The following is a 20,030-nucleotide window of genomic DNA, read 5'->3' on the forward strand; positions in this document are numbered from 1 at the left end:
CTTTTTATTATTATTATTATTAAATACTAAAATTTATATAAAATTTAATTTTAATTTATGATAATATTAATAATAATAATAAAATTTATATAATAATAATAATAAGATAATAATAATAATAATAATAATAATAATAATAAATATTTTGATAATATAATAATAATAATAAAAATTTAAATTATTATTATTATTATTATTATTATTATCATTTTTATTTTTATCATCATTATTATGATTGAAAATATAATATAAAATAATACATAATAATAATAATAATTATTATTATTATTTTTATTATTATTATTATTATCATTATATATTGTTAATACTAATATTGTTTTTATAGTTATTATTTTTTAAAATGGTTTTTTATCATTATCACTTTTATTATTATTATCAGGATCATTTCATTATTATAATTTTTTTCATGTATATTTTTATTATTATTATTATTATTATTCCCATTTTTATTGTCATTATCATTTTTTTCTATTATTTTAATTTTTTATTTTATTTTTTTTTTTTTACTATTATTTAATATTATTATTATTTTTATTATTATTATTTTATTATCATTATTATTATTTCATAATTATTATTACCGTTACTAATGTTATCATTATTAATGTTATCATTAATAAATTTTTACTATTATCCTTGTTACTAGTGTCATCATTACTTTTGATAGAAAATTAAAAATGTTTATTATGTCCTTGTCATGCTGGTATCATTACAATACCAATTCTACGCATTGTCATTAACTTTACTTACCTTTTAGCTCGAGTTTGTGAAAGGATTATTTAAGCTGCTGTGCTGCTTGTGGAAGTGTCAGCTGATAGAAATGACACTCAATCTCGTTACTTTAATTGTGAACGCGTCTTGTTTTTGATGGTATAAAACACTGATTCTCTTAGGTATAAAAAAGTTGTTTTAGCCCATATAGCTTTTTGCTTCCGACCTTTGAGAAATTGGATTACGTGAGAGCATCTTAATATCTCCCCTAAGGCTAATTGCTTCACAAGTCTTTTGATTTACCGTCCACTTCTTATCCTTGGTCACAATTCATATCAATAGCTTTTTAGATAATATAGTCAAGGTAAGAGAATTAAGTAAATGATCTATTTCATTCAAGTTTCAATAAATTTTTTAAGGGAATAACGGTGTTGATATTTCTTGGTGTTCGAAACGCATTCACTTATCGCCATGGGTTTCGACTGATCCGGCTCTCAGCTGCAAAATCCCCGAACTTGTCTCTCAAGTTAGTTACCTTTATAATCTATCATGTGTTAGTACAATGCTAAAGACAAACTTCTGTCATATATCATCATCTAACCCAAACTCTTTCCCCTTGTGCACATCTCTGCGCGCTTCTTTCCTCACTATTGTCTCCTTGTTATCATCAGTTCCTCCTTTCCGTCATCTCTCCTGCACCTGTTTTCCTTTTCTTAAACTTCTCCAGCTTTGCTACCTGTATTTCCCCACGCCGTATACGTTCCTATTTTTATTTATCTATTAATTTTAATATATTTTTTCTTTCGCCTAATTCTTTTCTTTACCATTGTCTCACCTTCTTCCCCTTTTTCTTCTGCTTTCCTGTTTCTCTACCCTTCGCTTCAGTTGCTTCTCTATATCTTCTTTTTTCCTCCCCATTTCTCATTCCTTCCTTTTCCCCTCCTCCTACTATTCTTCTACGTTCTCCTATTTTCCTTCATTTCATTCTCCTCCCCTTTCCCCTGCTTGTCTTCCCGCCTCTGCTCGTTATGTCGTTTCTCCTCCTCCTCCTCCTACTCCTTCTCCTCTTCCTCCTCCTCCTTTTTCCTTCTCCTCAGCCTCCTCCTCCTCCTCCTACTCCCCATCCTTCACCCCCACTCCTCCTTCTCCTCCTTCTCAGGCTCCTCCTCTTGTTCCTCCTCCTTCTCAGGCTCCTCCTCTTGTTCCCCCTCCTCCTCCTCCTCTTCCTGCTCCTTCTCTCCCCCCCTTCATTTTGGGCTGCTTTTCCCTCCCCTGCTCTGTCTCCTCCTCCTCGCCATCCTCCTCCTCCTCTTCCGCCGCCGCCTGTTCCCTCTCCCCCTTTCCTCCTCCTCCTCCTGCTCCCTTTCCCCCCCTCCTTCTGATGCTTTTTACTGCTGGTGCTCCTGCTCCTCCTCCTCATCCGTTTGTTAGGAGAACCAGGCAGGCATTGTCAACGCTAACGTCCCCATCGTCCGGCGCCGCTTATACATTATCTCACGACACGTCAGGCTTGGAGCCATGGATCATGTTTCCTTTTTCTGAGCTTCTCGAGTTTTCGTTTCTTTTCATTTCCTCGCCTGGAAACTTGCCTGTTTTATCATGTAAGTTTGTTAGCAACATTTTTTAAGCACTCGTGTTTAAAATTTTTAAATCTAAAATTACCTAACATATAAAGTGTTCTAATTTTCAGCATTCGAATGTTTAATAAGACCTGACATAAGTATTTCCACCATATTTTTTTACTGTTACTGGCCTTTTTTTCATGACTATTCGATATTTTTATTACTTTTTACATAACCAGTGAGTACAACCAGAAAAAAGAAAATCTGCGGATGTGTCTTTCCGATTTTTGTGTTTTCGCGTCACGCTTTACATGCTAGAGATAACCTTACGTTCCTATTTTCTAAACCTCCTCTCGTAAAAAGTATACATATGTATTTTTTCTTTTATTGTTATTTATACAATGTTCTGTTGCAATCACTTTTATGGGTCCTGAAATCCGACTCTCAACCAGCGGGCGAATTTCATTGATTCATGGATGTCCAAATATTTCGAACATCCAAGATTTCGCTCTTTTCCATCAAGTGAAATAGATTTCAATTCGATCAACAGCACTCTCTTTCCGATCTGACCTTCATTCTTTCTAATGTTTGCATAAATACTTACATAAATACATATATACATACATATACACGTTTTATAGATCATACTACATACATTTAGACATACATACATACATACATACATACATACATACATACATACATACACACACATCCATATATACATGCATATACAAATACATACATACATATACAGATCATACATGCATACATACTTACTGTATACCCTACATGCACACACACACACACACACACACACGCACATACACACACCAACACAGATGGGACTGTGTGTGTATGTGTATGCACGCGCGCGCGCATGTATGCATACATGTAAGTATGTATGCAGTATTATCTGGGATATATGTGGTATGTATGTATGTATTTTTGTGTACCCCACACCACACACACACACACACACACACCACAAACCACGCACGCACATACACACACACACACAGATGGGGCTGTGTGTGTGTGTGTGTGTGTGTGTGTGTGTGTGTGTGTGTGTGCGTTTTGTGTGTGGTGTGTGTGTGTGTGGGTGTGTTGTGTGGTGTGTGTGGTGTGTGTGGTGTGTATGTGCGTGCGCGCATGTATGTATACATGTAAGTATGTATGCATGTATGTATACGTACATATATATATATATATATATATATATAATTTTTATAATAATATATATTTTTATTAGGGGTGGTGTGTGTGTGTGTGTGTGTGTGTGGTGTGTGTAGTGTGTGTGTGTGTGTATGCATGCATGCATGTATGTATGTATGTAGTATGTATGTATTTACGTATGTATGTATGTGTATGTATGTATGTATATGTATGTTGTGTACACACACACACACACACACACACACACACACAGATCGGAAGAGAACTAGCAAATATAAGAAATAAGAATTATGGTGACATAACGAAAAATAGAGGAAAAGCAAGAAAAGAAAGGATAGGGAAAAATGTTTTCAAACTCTATTCCACCTTTTCTATATCCGCTTTCTATATTTCTCTTTCTCGCGACAGCGCGGGAAAAAAACCAAAGCCACCCGGGATGATAAATTATCACCACAACATTAAAGGGCCCATAAAAACGTTTCCCCTCTCTCTCTCTACCTCTCTCCTCCTCTCTCTCTCTCCCCCTTTTCTTCTCTTCCTCTCCTCCCTTCTCTCTCTCTCTTCTCTCTCTCCCTCTCTCTCTCTCCCCCTCTCCTCTTCTCTTCCCCTCTCTCTTCTCTCCTCTCTCTTCTCTCTTCTCTCCTCACCTTCTCTCTCTCTCTCTCTCTCTCTCCCCCCCTCCCCCCCCCCCCCCTCTCTCCCCTCCCCTCTTCTCTCTCCCCCTCTCTCCTTCTCTCTTCCCCTCTCTCTCTTTTCTCTCTCCCCTCACTCACTTCCCCCCCTCCCCCCTCTCTTTTCGCCCCCCCTCACCCCCTGTCTTTCTTTCTTTCCTTTTTTTTCTCTTTTTTCTCTTTCCCTTTTCCCCCAGCCCCCCTCTCCCTCCCCCTCTCTCTCTCTCTCTCTCCCCCTCCCCTTCTCCCCAAAAAGTGAAAGTGGAGAGGTTTTGAGAAAATGTAGAGAAAGGGGAGGGAAAAGGGAAAGGGAGAGGGAAGGGACGGAGGGGAAAGAGAGAAAAGAGAGAGAGAGAGAGGGGGGGAGAGAGAGAGAAGGAGAGAAGAGAGGAGGAGAGAGGAGAAAGGAAAGGAAAAGAGAGAGAGAGCGAGAAAGGAGAAAAAAGGGGGAGGAGAGAAAAGGGAGGAAAAGGGGGGGAAAGAGGAAAAGAAAAAAATCCTGATGGAAAAAGAAAAGCCCCCCACGACAATGGGGTTTTCAAAAAAAAAATTCCCTATTAAAACCCCCCCCCCCACCCACTCCCCAAAACCAAAAAAAACCCCCTTCATAAAAAAGGGAACCACCCCAAAACCTTTGTTTGGGAAGGAATGGTCCCCCGTAAAAAAAAGGCCCTTCCCCAACAGTTTTTTATTCCAAAAAAAAATTTTTCCCCGTGATTTCCTTTTGATTTCCCCTAACATGTTGCCTTTTGTCCCCCTTTTTTTTATATTTTTTTCCATGCATTTTAAAATTTTTTGGGCCCTTTGGGTTTGCAAGTTAATTTTGGACCCCCCTATTTTGGAAAATTTTTAAAATTTCTTTCCTTCATTTATTTCTTTTTTTCCCTTTTTCTTTTCTTTGTATTTTTTTCCCCTTTTCCCCTTAAAAATTCCCCCCTCGCCCCAGGGCCCCCTCCCCCTCCCCCCCCTCTTCCCCTTTCCTCCCCCCCCCCCCCCCTACCCAAACCCCCCCCCCTCCTTCCCCCCCCCCCCACCTCTCTCCCCCTTGTCTTCCTTCTGCTTCTCGTTTTTCTTCCTTCTTTTTATTGGCTCCCCCCCCTATCCTCGGTTCACGAAAAAACATTTTTTCGTTTTCCCCGTTTTTTTCCCTTTTCTCTTATCTTTTTTCTTTTTTTTTTCTCTTACCCCTTTCTTTTTTTCTCCCCCCCCCTCGTTTCTTCCTGTCCTCTCTCCCTCCCCCCCTTTTCCCCATTCTGCACCTCTTTCCTTTTTCCCCCCCCCTTTTTCCCCCCCTTTCTTCTCCCTCCCTTCCCCCCTTGCTTTTAAGCACCCCCCTTTCTCTCCCTCTCCCTCTCCCAAACCCCCCCCCCCTTTTTCCGGGCCCCTTTTTTCTCCTCCCCCCCTCTTTCCCACCCCTACATTTTCTCCAGCCCCTTTTCTCCCTCCCCCCTCTCTCCCCCAGCTCTCGACCACTCTTTATATCCCCTTTTCCTCATATTGCTTTGCCCCCACTTTCCCCTTCCCTCTCCCTCTTCCCCACTTGTGCAACCCACTCTTTTCCCTCTCCATCTTGCTCGAAAGCCTGTCCTCTTCCCTCTCCCTCTTACTCTCGACCCCTTCTTTCCCCTCCCCTCTCCCCTTCTCCCCATGTTCTGCCTCTCTCTTTCCCCTCCCTCCCCTCTCCCCCAAAATGATCTGACCCCCGTCGTTTTTTCCTCTCTTCCCCCTCCCCTACTCTGCAGCCCCCCTCTTTTCCCTCAGGTTTTTTGGGCTCGTTTTTCCTTTTTCCGTAATATTAGGTAAATGGTGCCGTGGGGAATAAGGAAAAGGGGCAAAACTTTTTTCACTTAGTTTTTTAAAATAAGAAAGTTTTTTTTATTTATTTACTTATTTTTAACCAAAAAAATTTTTTTTTTTTTCCCTTTTAAAAAATTCTGGGCAAAAAAAAAAAAAAAAAAAAAAAAAAAAAAAGGGTTTTTTTTTTTTTTTTTTTTTTTTTTTTTTTTTTTTTTTTTTTTTTTTTTTTTTGTTTTTTTTTTTTTTTTTTTTTTTTTTTTTTTTTTTTTTTTTTTTATTTTTTTTTTTAAACCCCAAAAGGGCTCAAAGAATCCTTTTAAATTCCAACCCTTTTTCCTTTTTTTAAAATTAAAACGGATAGTCCCTGCAAAAAAAAAAGAAAAAAAAAAGAAAGCCGAAACAAAAAAGAAGAACCCCCCCAAAAGAATTAATCCTGGGTAAAATTTTAAAAACCCCCCCCCATTTCTCCCCTTTTCCCCGGGGGAAAAATTTTTTTGGGGGGATTTAATTTGGGCTTAGGAAAACCGGGGATTTTAAAAAAGGGGGGTTGTTCCCTGGGGTTTTTTTTTTTTATTTTTTTCCCTTTTTTCGAAGAAATTTTAAATTTTTCACAAACATAGGTTACATTAATACTTTTTGCATTTAAAAATCTTTCATTTTTTTTAATTTTCCCTTCCCCCCCCCCTCTCCTTTTTCCCTTTTCCCCCCCTTTTTTTTCCCCCTTTTCTCCCTCTCTTCTCTCTCTCTCTCCTCTCTCCTTCTCTCTCTCTCATTACTTTACGCGAAAACAAAATACCGGGCAATTTTCACAGAAGGAGGGGTAAGGAATGCCCGGAATGAGAAAGAAAAGAAGAGAGAAGCGGAAGAAGGGGGAGAGGTAGAAAAGTATGATACCATTTTTTTTAAAAAACATTACTGTCGGGTTTTATATTTTTATTGCTATTATCATTATCTTTTTGGCGTTTTATTACCCTTTTATTACTTTTATTTATTATCATTAAACATGATTTTTATCATTATTATCATTTATTATTATCATTGTTATTATTCCATCATCATTATTGTGATTTTACTTTTTTTTATTTTATTCATATATTATTATTATTTTTTTTATTATCTCATTTTTTTTTAAATTTATTGTTTTTTATTATCATAAGAATAGCATTTTGGGGTTTACGTACTCTTATTTTTATTATCATTGTTTTCGCCCATTATTATCTTTTTTTTATACTACTGCTACTACTACTATCCCACTGTTACCATTTTTGTCATTATCTTTTGTCATTTTGATTGTTCTTTTTATAATTGCATCCCCCATTATCATTTTTACTACTTTTTATCAAATCTTAATTTTAATTTTATTATTTTTTTATTATATTATCATTACATTATCATTTTTTTCTTATCTTATCATTATCATTATCATTTTTATTTTTATTATTTTATTTTTATTATTATATTATTATTTTTATTATTATTACTATTATTTTTTTTTGTTCCCGTATCATTATTGTTATTACAATTTTTTTTTAACTTTTTCTTACCCCCATCATTTTACGATATCATCTCATTTTAGATTTTATTTTTAAAAACATCATGATTATTATTATTATTTAATTATTGTTTTGTTTTTTGTTATTATTATCTACACTTTTTTTTTGTCATTGTTATTTTTTAAAAAACTTATTATTTTTTTTTTTATTACCCTTATTGCATTATTGTTATCATTACTTTTTTCTTTGGGTCATTTAAATCTTATGTCTTTTTTTCTTGTTATTATGATTACACATTTTATTGTGATCAATTATTATCTTATCACTTTTATTTACCATTAACAACTTTTACTAGAAATTACTTTATTATTATCGTTTTTTATTATTATTTTTATTATTATTTTATTAATTTTATTATTATCATTGACATAATTTCTTTACATGGTTTCTAAATGTTTGTTTTATTTATGTATTATTATCATCTTATTATTCTTTTTGATATACTTTTTTTGCTTTTTTTATTTTATTAAATCATTTTTCTTTTTAAGACGGCACATGAAAATCGATGTAATAAAAAAACATGAAACATTTCTGTCGGTATATGATACCCTCCCCTGAAATAAACGTTTCATTCTAGAACCCCAAGAAACCTTTTTCCAGACAAAGGAATGGTTACATAAAAACCGCATTCTCGACATGTTGCAGAAAATTAATTCTTGGGTTCTGTTTGCACTATCTCAAGAGTCGGGCAATCGTTTTATACATCTTTGCTGTATCTTTTCCATTGCTTTTTATTTTTTTTTATCATTAGTTTTTTTTTAAAAACGGTACCATTTTAGTTTTTTAAATCTTTACTTACCATAATTTTTTTGTTATTACTGTTACTATACTGTACACTATTTACTGCTGTTATTTTTTTTATTATAAAAATTTTCATTATTTTTGTTATCATACATTACTATTTCTTTATCTTTATTGTTTTATCTTTATTATTTTTTATCATCATCATCTATCATCATCAAAAAATCTTATCATCGTTTTTCATTATCATCAAAATTTCATTTTACATTACATAATAATAATAATTATAAAAAATAATGAAAATAATGATAATAACAAATGTTTAATAATAGTAAATTAAAATAATGATGATAATAATAATAATAATAAAATAATATAAATTATTTTATTATTATCTTTTTTATTATTATTTTTATTTCATCTTGGGCTTTAAATATACCCATTATTATATTTTTCTGTTTTTAGTTTTTTATGATAATTTTCATTTACTTGATTGTTTTTACGATTATTGTTTTTTTTTTTATCTTTTATTACTACTGCACTAATAAATAATTTTTATATCATATTATAAATTTTTTATTATTATTATTATTATTATTATTTTTATATTATTATTATCATTATTGCCATCATTATTTTATCATTAGTGTCATTATGGTTATTATTTTTTTTTTTGGTTATTATATTTCATCATCATTACACATCATCATTATTTTTCATTATTATTAATTTCTTTATATTTATGGTCATTTTTATTTTATTTAAAATAATTTTACATTATTTTATCTTTATTAAGTATGATGATAGATGATGATGTTTATTTTTTTTATTATTATTAATATTATTTTTGTTTTTGTTTTTTACATCATCATCACAAATTTTTATTTATTTTTATTTTATTTAATTTTTATTATTATTATTATTTATTATTATCAAATCATCTTATTACGTGATTATTATCATTATCATCATTCTATTTTTAATCATGATCATTTTCTTTCCTTTCATATCATCTTTGTATCATTGTATTACAATTATCATTATCTTTATCTCATTATTTTATATTTTTATTTTTATTACCCTCATTATCATTATCTTATGATCACTATTATGTTATTAGTTATTTTTTTAAAATTATCTTTATATTATTACTATACTACTATTATTGTTATTTTTTATAATGCTTTTATCCTCATTGTTAAATATTTTTTCATTATTTTTATCATAATTGTTTTCTTATTATTACTTTTAATTTTCCTAGGTTATCTTTATTTTTTTTATTTTATTTTCATTACATTATTATTATTATCATAATTATTTTATTGCCTTTTACTTATTATTAACAATTTTTTTTTTATCATAAATTATCTTATAAATTTATCATAATCAAATCATCAAAATTATATCTCGTCATCTTTATCAGTGAAATATTTTGCTGTTATTTTTCATTATTATTTTATTTCATTATTATTTTTTTATTTTTGTTATTACTACAAATACTACTACACTTTTATCACTCGTCATCATTATTATCATTTTTAGAGCAAAATTATTGTTACTTTAAATTTTTATTACTATCTATCATTAATTTTTTTTTATTTGTTATTTTCATTTTTTTTTTTAAATCTTTTTTTTTGATTACCATTACCTCATTATCTCGCCATTTTGCCATCATTACCATTACCATTTTCAAATTGTAGTTTTTTAGCACTTTATTATTAACCAAAATTTTTGCAACTGGGGCCCTTTGGGGGAGGGTTTTTGTCTTGCGATGGCAGCGACGTGTTGCCCAAACCTTTAAACCTAACGAGCGAAAAAACGGCTTGAAACATAAACTGTTTTTTGCTATTATTTTTATGATATTCCCATTTTTGAATTGCCTTTAATTTTTAAACAGACTCATTACTTTGAAAATTTAAATTTTTAGCTATAATGGCTATCAGTATTCAAAGCCCAAACAAAAATCTCTCTCCCCGATGTGGGGTAAAGAAACCCTGGAACACAGAATCCGAACAGGAAGTGTTGAGTGAGGAAAAAGAAAAAAAAAAAGTTTGAACAAATAAAAACAAAATTTTTAGTGAAAATAGCGCCGAAGAGTGCCTTTTAAAAAAAATGTTGGAACGATAAAAGGGGGCAATTAGAAGTTAAAAAGGGGAAATGTTTCCTTTGGACGTTTTTTTCTGCATACGTTACAGAAAAAACCTTTTTGGAGTTTTTTTTTTTTATTTTTATTTTTTTTTTTTTTTTTTTTTTTTTTTGCATGCCCGGGTTTTTGATGTTTTTGAGAAGAGAGGGGGAAAAAGCGCTTGGAAACGCTATGAATTCCCGCTGAAAAATGAATTTTTTTACCTTTTAAACCTTTTTCATCATTTTTCATTTTACTACATTTTGTTGCGTTTCTTTTTCTAGTCTGTAGGGTTTCCTCCCCATGCAGTAAAGGGGAAGGGGAGAGAGGAGAGAGATAGAGAGAGGAGAGAGAGAGAGAGTAATCTAATCATTGGGGAAAGTTAAAACCCCTACGAACTAATGAAAAAAATAAGGTTGTTAGCTTTTGTACACACACATAACAGAAAGACGCTCCTCTTTTACTGCATGCGGGAAAAAAACACAAAACACGACTAGAAAGAAAATAGAAAGAATTATAAAAACCCACCAACAAACACACTTCAGGGTTTTTGTTTTAAACATCGCACGCTTTTTTCAGTCTATCAGGGGTTTTTTTGGTCCCCCCCTTGTTTGGGTTAGGAAATCACGGGCGGTTGCACTGTTTGTTGGAGAAGAGAAAGGTTTATGGTATTTTGCTTTTCCGAAGTTGAAATGCCAGCGGCCGGGTTTTGGGAGAAGCAGAGACCCGGGGAGGCCCGGGATGCGGGGGCCCGGAGAAGGCACCCGGATCTTGATCGAGGAAGAGTGATTGTAAGGGGAAATGACGATCAGAGGTCAGACCGAAGTGGCATGGTGGGTTTAAAACGGGGGCGAACCATGGACCCACCCCACGCACGAGCACACAACTGCTACACACACCCCACCCCACCACAACACACAAAAACCACCCCAACACACAACACACACCCCAAAAAAAAAAAAGAAAGAAAAAAAAAAAAAAAAAAAAAAAAAAAAAATATAAATATATATATATTATATAAAATAATTTTATTATATATTTTAAAATTATACTCACAAAAAACCAAAACGTTGTAAAAGTCTAGACCCTTATTTAATGGTTTGAGGGGGAGTGATATTGGTATACCGGCTAACTCTATATTTATAAGAGTACAGCACAGTCAGGGAACACACGAGAAAGAGGTCTTGGGGAAGGAGGGGCAGTGTCAGGCCCACCCCCTGAGGCGAAGGGTGGGGCGCCTTCCACGTCGGGCGCTGGGACGAACGTCGGGGGGCGGTCATATAACTGGTCAAGGGGTTTCCAATTGGACTTGAGACAATGTAACCGCCACGTGGGGCTATTTTGGAACGAAATAACTTTTGTAATGCCATACAACACACACCACACAACACACAAACACACACAACACCAACACACAACACACCACAACACACACACACAACACACACACACAGTAACCAAAAAAACACACACACTTCATACTCATACATACATACATACAGAATACAACATACACCACATATACATGACACACACAACACACACACCACACACCACACACCACCACAACACACACCAACACACACACACACACACACACCAACACACAACACCCCACTTGCATATGTATATGTGCATACTAAGAGGCTCCTTACCATTTGCTTAAAAAAAAAGTCTGTATCCTGTGTCCTCCCCGTTATGACCCAGGATCAGAAAATGGGCCCCAAACCCAATTCTGGAGAGGAAACTAAAAAGTGCCCCGAGAGGGGTGGAGGGTTGAGCTGGAATTGGCTTAAAAGATCGGGTAAAGCACGTGATCGGAACAGAAAAAATAGAAGATATGCTTGGGACCATCAGCTTAAAAAAGGGCAAGCCATATATGTCGAAACAGGACCAAGGGACAAAGAAAATAAAGGACTGGGGGTTAGTAAAATAAAGAGCCAAAAGGGTGCCAATGGAAAGGGGGGATGAAAAAATATAAATTTAGGGGCAAAGACGAAAAAAAAAAACGCAAGACAAAAAAAGGAAAAGATTGGGGGAGACCCACTTCTTGCAGCAGATTGATTCAGGCTGTGAGGGTGAGGAGGGGTTATTTATATAACTATTTATATCTATATTATATCTCTCGTTCATCTGTCTACCAATATTATAATATGTTAATATAACTATAAAACATATATAAGTTTTAATGATATATGTGTACACAGCCACACAAGATACACACACCCACAAAATTAATTTTATATATATATAATATATATTTTATAATTATATTTTTAATATATATTTAATTTTTTATATTATATATATAATATATATATATATATATACCGCATATACATATATACATAATGAAATACATAATTAAAAAGATAAAATGAATTCAAAGCGAGGGATTTACATATTCATTTATTCACCCCCCCCCCCACAACAAATTAGATAATGTTATTTCCCATCTGCTATCTAGTACATAATAACTATATATATTTTATATAATATATTTTAATATATTTTATATATATATATATATATTATTTTAATATATAAATGCCTGCGTTGTTGCTCACTCGGCCCGATCTCACGGCGGAAAAACGACATATCGCCTGAAAATCAAACGCAAGTGTCGAAGGGAATCCCCCGGGGAAAAGTGTTTAAACGCCGAACCGCGTTGATTAGGAAAGGGGATCCAAACGGTAAAGGTGAGACTGCCAATTCCTTAAATAATGAATTGAAGAGGCCGATTCCTGCAGTGGAGTAAAGACTGTTTAAAAAAAAAAAAAAAAAAAAAAAAAAAAAAAAAAAAAAAAATTTTATATATATAATTTTAATATTTTAATAATATTATACACACATAATATTATATTATTATATATATAAAAATTTTTAAATAATAAAACACATATAACATAATATATAATAATATATATATATAAAATTTTTTATAATTTTATAATTATGCTTTATAACAATCTATCTTTATTATCTTAAAAAAAAAAAATGTATTTTAGTATATATTGCTATGTTTAAAAATGTATATTGCATAAAATTACATATATACATAATCCCCGTATATAATTAATTAAATTATATAATATAATTTAATTTTATTGATATACAATATTATGTATTTTATACATATTATATACACCTAGTCTATATCCCAAATTTTTCTGCCATCTTCTAATCATTATAATCGTCTGATATATACATTCACATTTTTTCTACATTATGCTATAAATTTTTATATATATAATATATATTATATTAAAAATATATTTAATTTTAATTATAAATATTATTAATATATAATATAATTTAAAATTTTTAATTTTTTTGTGTGTGTGTGGGGGTGTGTGTTGCGCGCGCGCGCGCGTGTGTGTGTGTGGTGTGTTGGGGGATTACATATGTACCCCCCCCTCCCCCTTCCTTTTTTCCCTTCTCCCCTTTACTTCCCCCCTTTTCCTTTTTCCCTTTTCCTTCTTCTCCTCCTTCCTCAGCCCCCCTCCTCCTCCTTTTATCCCCTACCTCCTTTGCTACTTCTTTCCTCCTCTTTCCCAATTTTCCCCCTCCCCCTACTCCTACTCCCCTTTCCCCCTCCTATACTCCTCTTCTGGTCTCCCTCCTCCCCCCGTCCCCCCCTTTCCCTCCCACCTCTGATAATAAAGTGTTTTGAATTAAAACTATCCCGTGATCTGGCGGAAGTTCAATAGTGCAGAATAATGTTATGTGAGCAGAAATGAGGCGAAAAAGGGGGGAAGGGAAGGGGGTGCAAATGGGAAAAGCGTTCGCGGGCAAAAGGGGAAAAGAAAATGGGGGCTGCGATGAAAAGAGACAAAAGTTATCAAAAGGTTACTGTAATTCTTAGGTAGTAAAGAAAATTTTAAAGCGGGAGAAAAAAAAAGACGAAAAAAAAATAATGAGAAAGAAAAAGTAGATAGAAACATAGCGGGAAGAAAATAGGGAAATATGATAAAAGGGGGAAAATGGGAGAGGGCAAGGAAAAAAAGGGAAAAAAGGGTATTAACTTATCGCCCAAAGTAAACCCCCCAAAAAAACAGGAGAGGGAGGGGGGAAGTTGGGCTCCAGATGCCATTAAATTTTTTTGAAGCAATGAACATAAGTATATCGCTTTTTTGCTCATGACATAAATTTGGGGGGCTGCTTTTAAAGGTGGTAAGTTTTCTTGCCCCGAGAAGTTTGGTTAAGTGATTTTGGGGACGAATTTATCCAGTGTTCATCTACATTTCAATTCCCCTTCACTCTGTCACTGATTAATAAAACATAATAGATTAAGAACAGCAGTCAGTGTTTCAGGCCTCAGCTCAGATGATACGTAAACAAAGACTTCGCTTGGACATATGCTTTATTACTATGAAGTGTATATAGGGTAGTACTAACACATTTCTTACCACAAGAAGCATATCTTTTCCCTGTGCCTGGTCGGATGCTCAGTCCCACCGGTTTTTGTAAAAGGAGTAAATAATTTCTTTTACAACAAAGAAATTGCTTCATTGGAAAAACAAACAAATAAACGAACAAAATTACGTGTCAAGATACAGGGACCTTTCATTAATTATTCTATAAAATTCTCAAAACGACGTGATATAGTTTCTTGTGTGCAGGTGACCACGATGGAGAATACAGGACGACGCTCCCTCTCTGCCCTGCGCGCCCTGGGGGTTTGGTCCTCGCCGCTCAGCTGGCCACTGCGCAAGACCCCGCCTCCGCTCTGGCGCCCTCCGAGGTCAAGCGCGCCGACTGGTCCTCTATGCGAGGGGCCTGGGGCAAACGGGGCGACTAAACGAAGTGGAACTGGAGGTTGGTAATATTGTTTTCACTTCCTAAATTTTTTCATTCATTTTTTTATCCATTATTACTGTCTGAACTCTCCAGGGTGCTTTTATCTGTATTCTATTCTTCACGAAACTGGTTTCCTATACACCAGTTAATCCACTTTTCTAACAATTATTTTATATTTTTTCTATTAACCGTTATCTATGCATGTCTAACCATTTATCTATACATCTGCCATCTAACCATTTATCTATGTATCTACTTATCTCGCTGTCAATCTCCTTTCTGTATGCAATCTCAGAGGCACAAGAGCATAGATTCAAAGGGTTTGTACATTACGAATATATATATATATATATATATATATATATATATATTATATATATAGATAATATATATATAATATAACACCATATATTCATTTTTTTACGGATAACCACATCACTGGCTTGTCTGTTACAGCGAAAAACTCGGCAACCCCGATACATTTCAATTCATCTCTCACCGCCCAGGACGGCGATGAGAAACGCGCAGCCTGGACAAATTCCAAGGGTTTTTGGGGCAAGAGGGGAGACGAGCTCGCTGAGGCCGACCTGCAGGTAACCTCTGCACCCTCTGTGTATCTGCACCTACGCACACGCACTAGCAACACACACCACCCACGCGTCCAACACGCACACGCCCCCGCCACGCCACGCACACGCCACGCCCCCCACGCACAACGCACACCACACACCCCACACATATAATACATATATACATATATTCGTGTGTGTGTGTGTGTGTGTGTGAGTGTGTGTGTGTGTGGTGTGTGTGTGTGTGTGCGTGCGTATTTTTTTCCGTGTGTGTATCCCGTGCGTGTGTGTGAGCGTGTGTGTGTGTGTGTATGCATGTGTGGTTTTGTGTGTGTGTGTGTGTGTGTGTTTGTGTGTGTGTGGTGTGTGTGTGTGTGTGTGTGTGTGTGTGTGTGCGCTCGCGCGTGCGTGAGTATGTGTATATATATGGATGAACTATATATCCATATATACATATATACACATTATGTATATATATATATATATATGTGTGTGTGTTGTGTGTGTGTGTGTGTGTGTATGTGTGTTGTGGTGTGTGTGTGTGTGTGTGTTTTGTGTTGTGTGTGTGTGTTTGTGTTTGTGTGTGTGGTGTGTGTGTTGTGCGCTCGCGCGTGCGTGAGTATGTGTATATATGGTGAACATATATATCCATATATACATATATACACATATATGTATATATATGTGTGTGGGGTGTGTGTGTGTTGGGGTGGTGTGTTGTGTGTGTGTGGTGTGTGTTGTGCTTGTGTGTGTGTGTGTGTGTGTTTGGGGTGTGTGTATTCGCGCGTGCGTGAGTATGTGTATATATATTGGATGAATATATATATCCATATATATTAAACAATATTTATACAGTATATGCTATAATTTTATATAGAATTTCATATCTTATTTTCACACATATTTATTATATATATACGAATTTTTATATATGTAATATATATATTTATTATATATACATATACATCAATATATATATATATATAAAATATATATATATATATATTATATATAATATAGTATATATATATATTATAATATTATAATATATATATATATATATATATACTATATATTCATATGTATGTATGTATATATAATCATATATATAGGTCTATATACTATGTATTTTTTTTTTTAAGGGTTAGGTTCATGTTTGAACCGCCGTGGTCACAGCATGATACTTAATTGAAAGGTTTTCATGTTGTGATGATCTTGGAGTGGGGTACGTGGTAGGGTCCTCAGGTTCCTTTCCACAGAGAGTGCCGGTGTTACCTTTAGGTAATCATTCTCTCTATTTATCCGGCTTGGGACCAGCACTGACTTGGGCTGGCTTGGCCACCCAGTGGCTAAATGGTAATCGAGGTTTAACTTCATCATATCTAGGTTCGATTTACCTAAAATTATGTAAATCAGGCGCGTGCTCACATACGCGCGCGGGCGATGATGTGTGCATGGATGCACCCACGCACTCGCATGCGGCTTGTGTATATATATATCATCATCATCAAAAACGGTTTTGCTCATGTTTGAGCAGCTGTGGACCTCTCCACCATCCTTCGCCACTCAAATCTATCTTGCGCTTTTCTTTCCACTTGTATCATCGCCAATCCGCAAATATCTTTGATGTTGCGCTCATTCTTGTCTTCGGTTTGCCTCTTCCTCTGTTTCCTATCACCATCCTGTCAGCAAGATTTTCTCAATACTTTTACTTCTCATCACATGACCAATAAACTTTAGTTTCCTTTTGTTCAAGATGTCCAGCAGCCGGTTTTACATTTATTTTTCTCAACACTTCATCATTCGTTTTCTTTATGTGCAGTTAATACGTAGTACTCGTCTGTACACCACATTTCAAAACTATTGACCTTTTTCTTGTCTATTTTCTTCAGCACCCAACATTCAGACCATATGACGCATTTGGGAAAACTAATGAAAACTAAGGAGGAAATCAGCTTGTCCGTAAGGTAATGCTTCGGTCTTTCCAGATGTTTTTGGCAATGGTAATTCTTCTTTTTATCTCCGGTGAATCATCATATGTATTAGTTAAAACAGCTCCAAGATAAGTGAACTCTTTCACATTTCCACAATCATTCCATTGATTGTAACATGTTCATCATCGTTCATTGCCGGTTACTTCGAATCTTCATGATTTTAGTTTTCTTGGCATTAAGAAGTAACCAGCCTTTTTGCTTGCTTCTCTAACTTTATCTAGTAGTTTTGTTGTAGTTTAGTGATACTACTGGCAATTAAAACTATATCATCGGCGTATCTTAGATTGATATTTTGTATTCTCCAACATCTACAGTTCCTTCAAAAGTCTCTAGAGCACCTCTCATAATTGCTTCAGAATATATGTTAAGAGGTGCGGAGACAGAATGCAACCTTGCCGCACTCCTTGTTTGACTTCGAACCATTCTGTCAACCCATAAGTGGTTCTTACAGCGCTTGTTGTTGTCAACTGGTTTTAAAATATGATATGTTTTTGGAATTTCATATCTTTCTGTTTTCCAAGGATATGTGTCAACAGTATAAAAAGCTTTAAAGTAATCGATAAAACACGGTTAGGTTTTTTTTGATGTGTTCTCTGTTTTTTTCTGTGTCAATTTCCGATTTGAATTTGGTTTTGGACCTTTTCCCAAAGGGCGAAAACCTGCTTTTTTGTCTGAAAATTTTTTTCTTTTAATTTTCAACTTCTTTTTTTCGCAAAATTTTCAAAAAAATGTTCTGCTTTGATTATTAATCCCTTGTCCCTTTATTGTTGATTGAAGGCGTCACCTTTTTGGGTTTGGGGAGTAAAGACTGTTTTACCCCATCTTTGGCCATCTTCTTTCTTTCCCCATTTTTGTAAAAAGTTTGTAGAAGTTTTTAACATTTCGCCAGCTTCGATTATTCTGCGTTTTTTCTCGTTCCGGGGGCTCGTTTTTTTTAATTTTTTTTGGCTTTTGTAACTTCGTTAGCGGGGGCGGGTTTCATCTTCGCTGTCTTGACAATGTGATAATATAAAAAAAAAAACAAATAATAACAAAATGAAATAAAAAATACTATTGATGAAACATGATTAAAATTCTTCTTTTAACGGTGGGTTTTCATGTTGACCCGCCGTGGTCCCCAGTGATCTTAATTGTTTTTTTTTTTTTTTTCTTTTTTTCTTTTTTTTTTGTTGTGATGCTCTTGGAGTGAGACTGGGAGGGTCCCCATTTTCCTTTCCACGGAGAGTGCGGTGTTTACCCTTTTTTTTTTTTTTTTGGTAATCTTTCTTATTTTTTTCCAGGCTTGGGGGCTAACAAAAGACTTTGGGGTGGGTTTGGGCCCCCCGGGGGTAGGAGGCCTCGAGGGGGTTTTTTGCCCCAAGGGAACAAACGCGCCGGCCGTGACTCAACCCCCCGAATCAATCGCCGTCGTGACATCCAACGCCAACCTTCGGGCCCCCCGCGCCCTTTACATCATGGGGTTCCGATTTTTGAGGGGGTATTTGCCATTGGCTTCGCCCGTTTTTTTTTTTTTTTTTTTTTTTTTTTAGGCCTTTTTGCCTGTTTTTTTTTTTTTTTTTTTTTTTTGGGTTTTTTAATCGAGTAACCTCCCAAAACCGGCCCGGCCGGTGATTCGAACCCCGAACTCAGATTCCGTCGTGACAGTCGCGTCCCACGTCCAACCATTCGGCCACCGCGGCCCCCCCTGATTATAATAGTGATATTTTTAAAAAGAAAGAAAATGAAATTAGAATAAAGGGCAAAAACGTAATCGGTGGCCCAGTTTAAAAGCATCGGGCTCAAGACTGTCATGACAGCAATCGAGTTTGAGTTTGAGTCACCCGGCCCGATTGTTCCTGGGCAGGAAAGAATAAATAGGAATGATTTTCCTAAAAGGTAACACCGGGACTCTCCGTGGGAAAAGGAACTGGGGCCTACCCGTATCACTCCAATATCATCCAACATGAAAACTACAATGAGTATCATGCTTTTACACGGCGGTCAAACATGAACCCACCGTTAGAATGCAGTGGCCGAGTGGGTTAAGCTCGGGGCTTGAGACTGTTTTCTACGGTAATCTGAGTTGAGGGTTTCGAGTCACCGGCCGGGCGTTGTTCCCTTGGGGAAGGAGTTTATCCGATTCCACTAGCCCTGGGGGGCCCAACCAGCCAAGTCAGTGTGGGCCCCCGTTAGATAAATGATTGATTACCTAAAAGATGACACCGGCACTCTCCTGGGAAAAAAAACTGGGGGCCCTACCACGTACTCCTCCAAGATATCCAAATGAAAACTACAAAATTAAATATCTGCTGTTACCACGGCGGGGTCAAA

At 35.2% G+C, this 20,030-nt stretch overlaps 1 protein-coding gene across 1 annotated transcript in view; it reads left to right on the forward strand.

Moving 5' to 3' along the window:
• Positions 1-20,030, forward strand: part of LOC119595098 (prothoracicostatic peptides-like) — a gene marked incomplete in the record, with an annotated part of 90,690 nt that overhangs the window by 23,261 nt on the left and 47,399 nt on the right.

Source organism: Penaeus monodon, chromosome 35 (assembly GCF_015228065.2).
Source record: "Penaeus monodon isolate SGIC_2016 chromosome 35, NSTDA_Pmon_1, whole genome shotgun sequence".
Taxonomy (NCBI): domain Eukaryota; kingdom Metazoa; phylum Arthropoda; class Malacostraca; order Decapoda; family Penaeidae; genus Penaeus; species Penaeus monodon.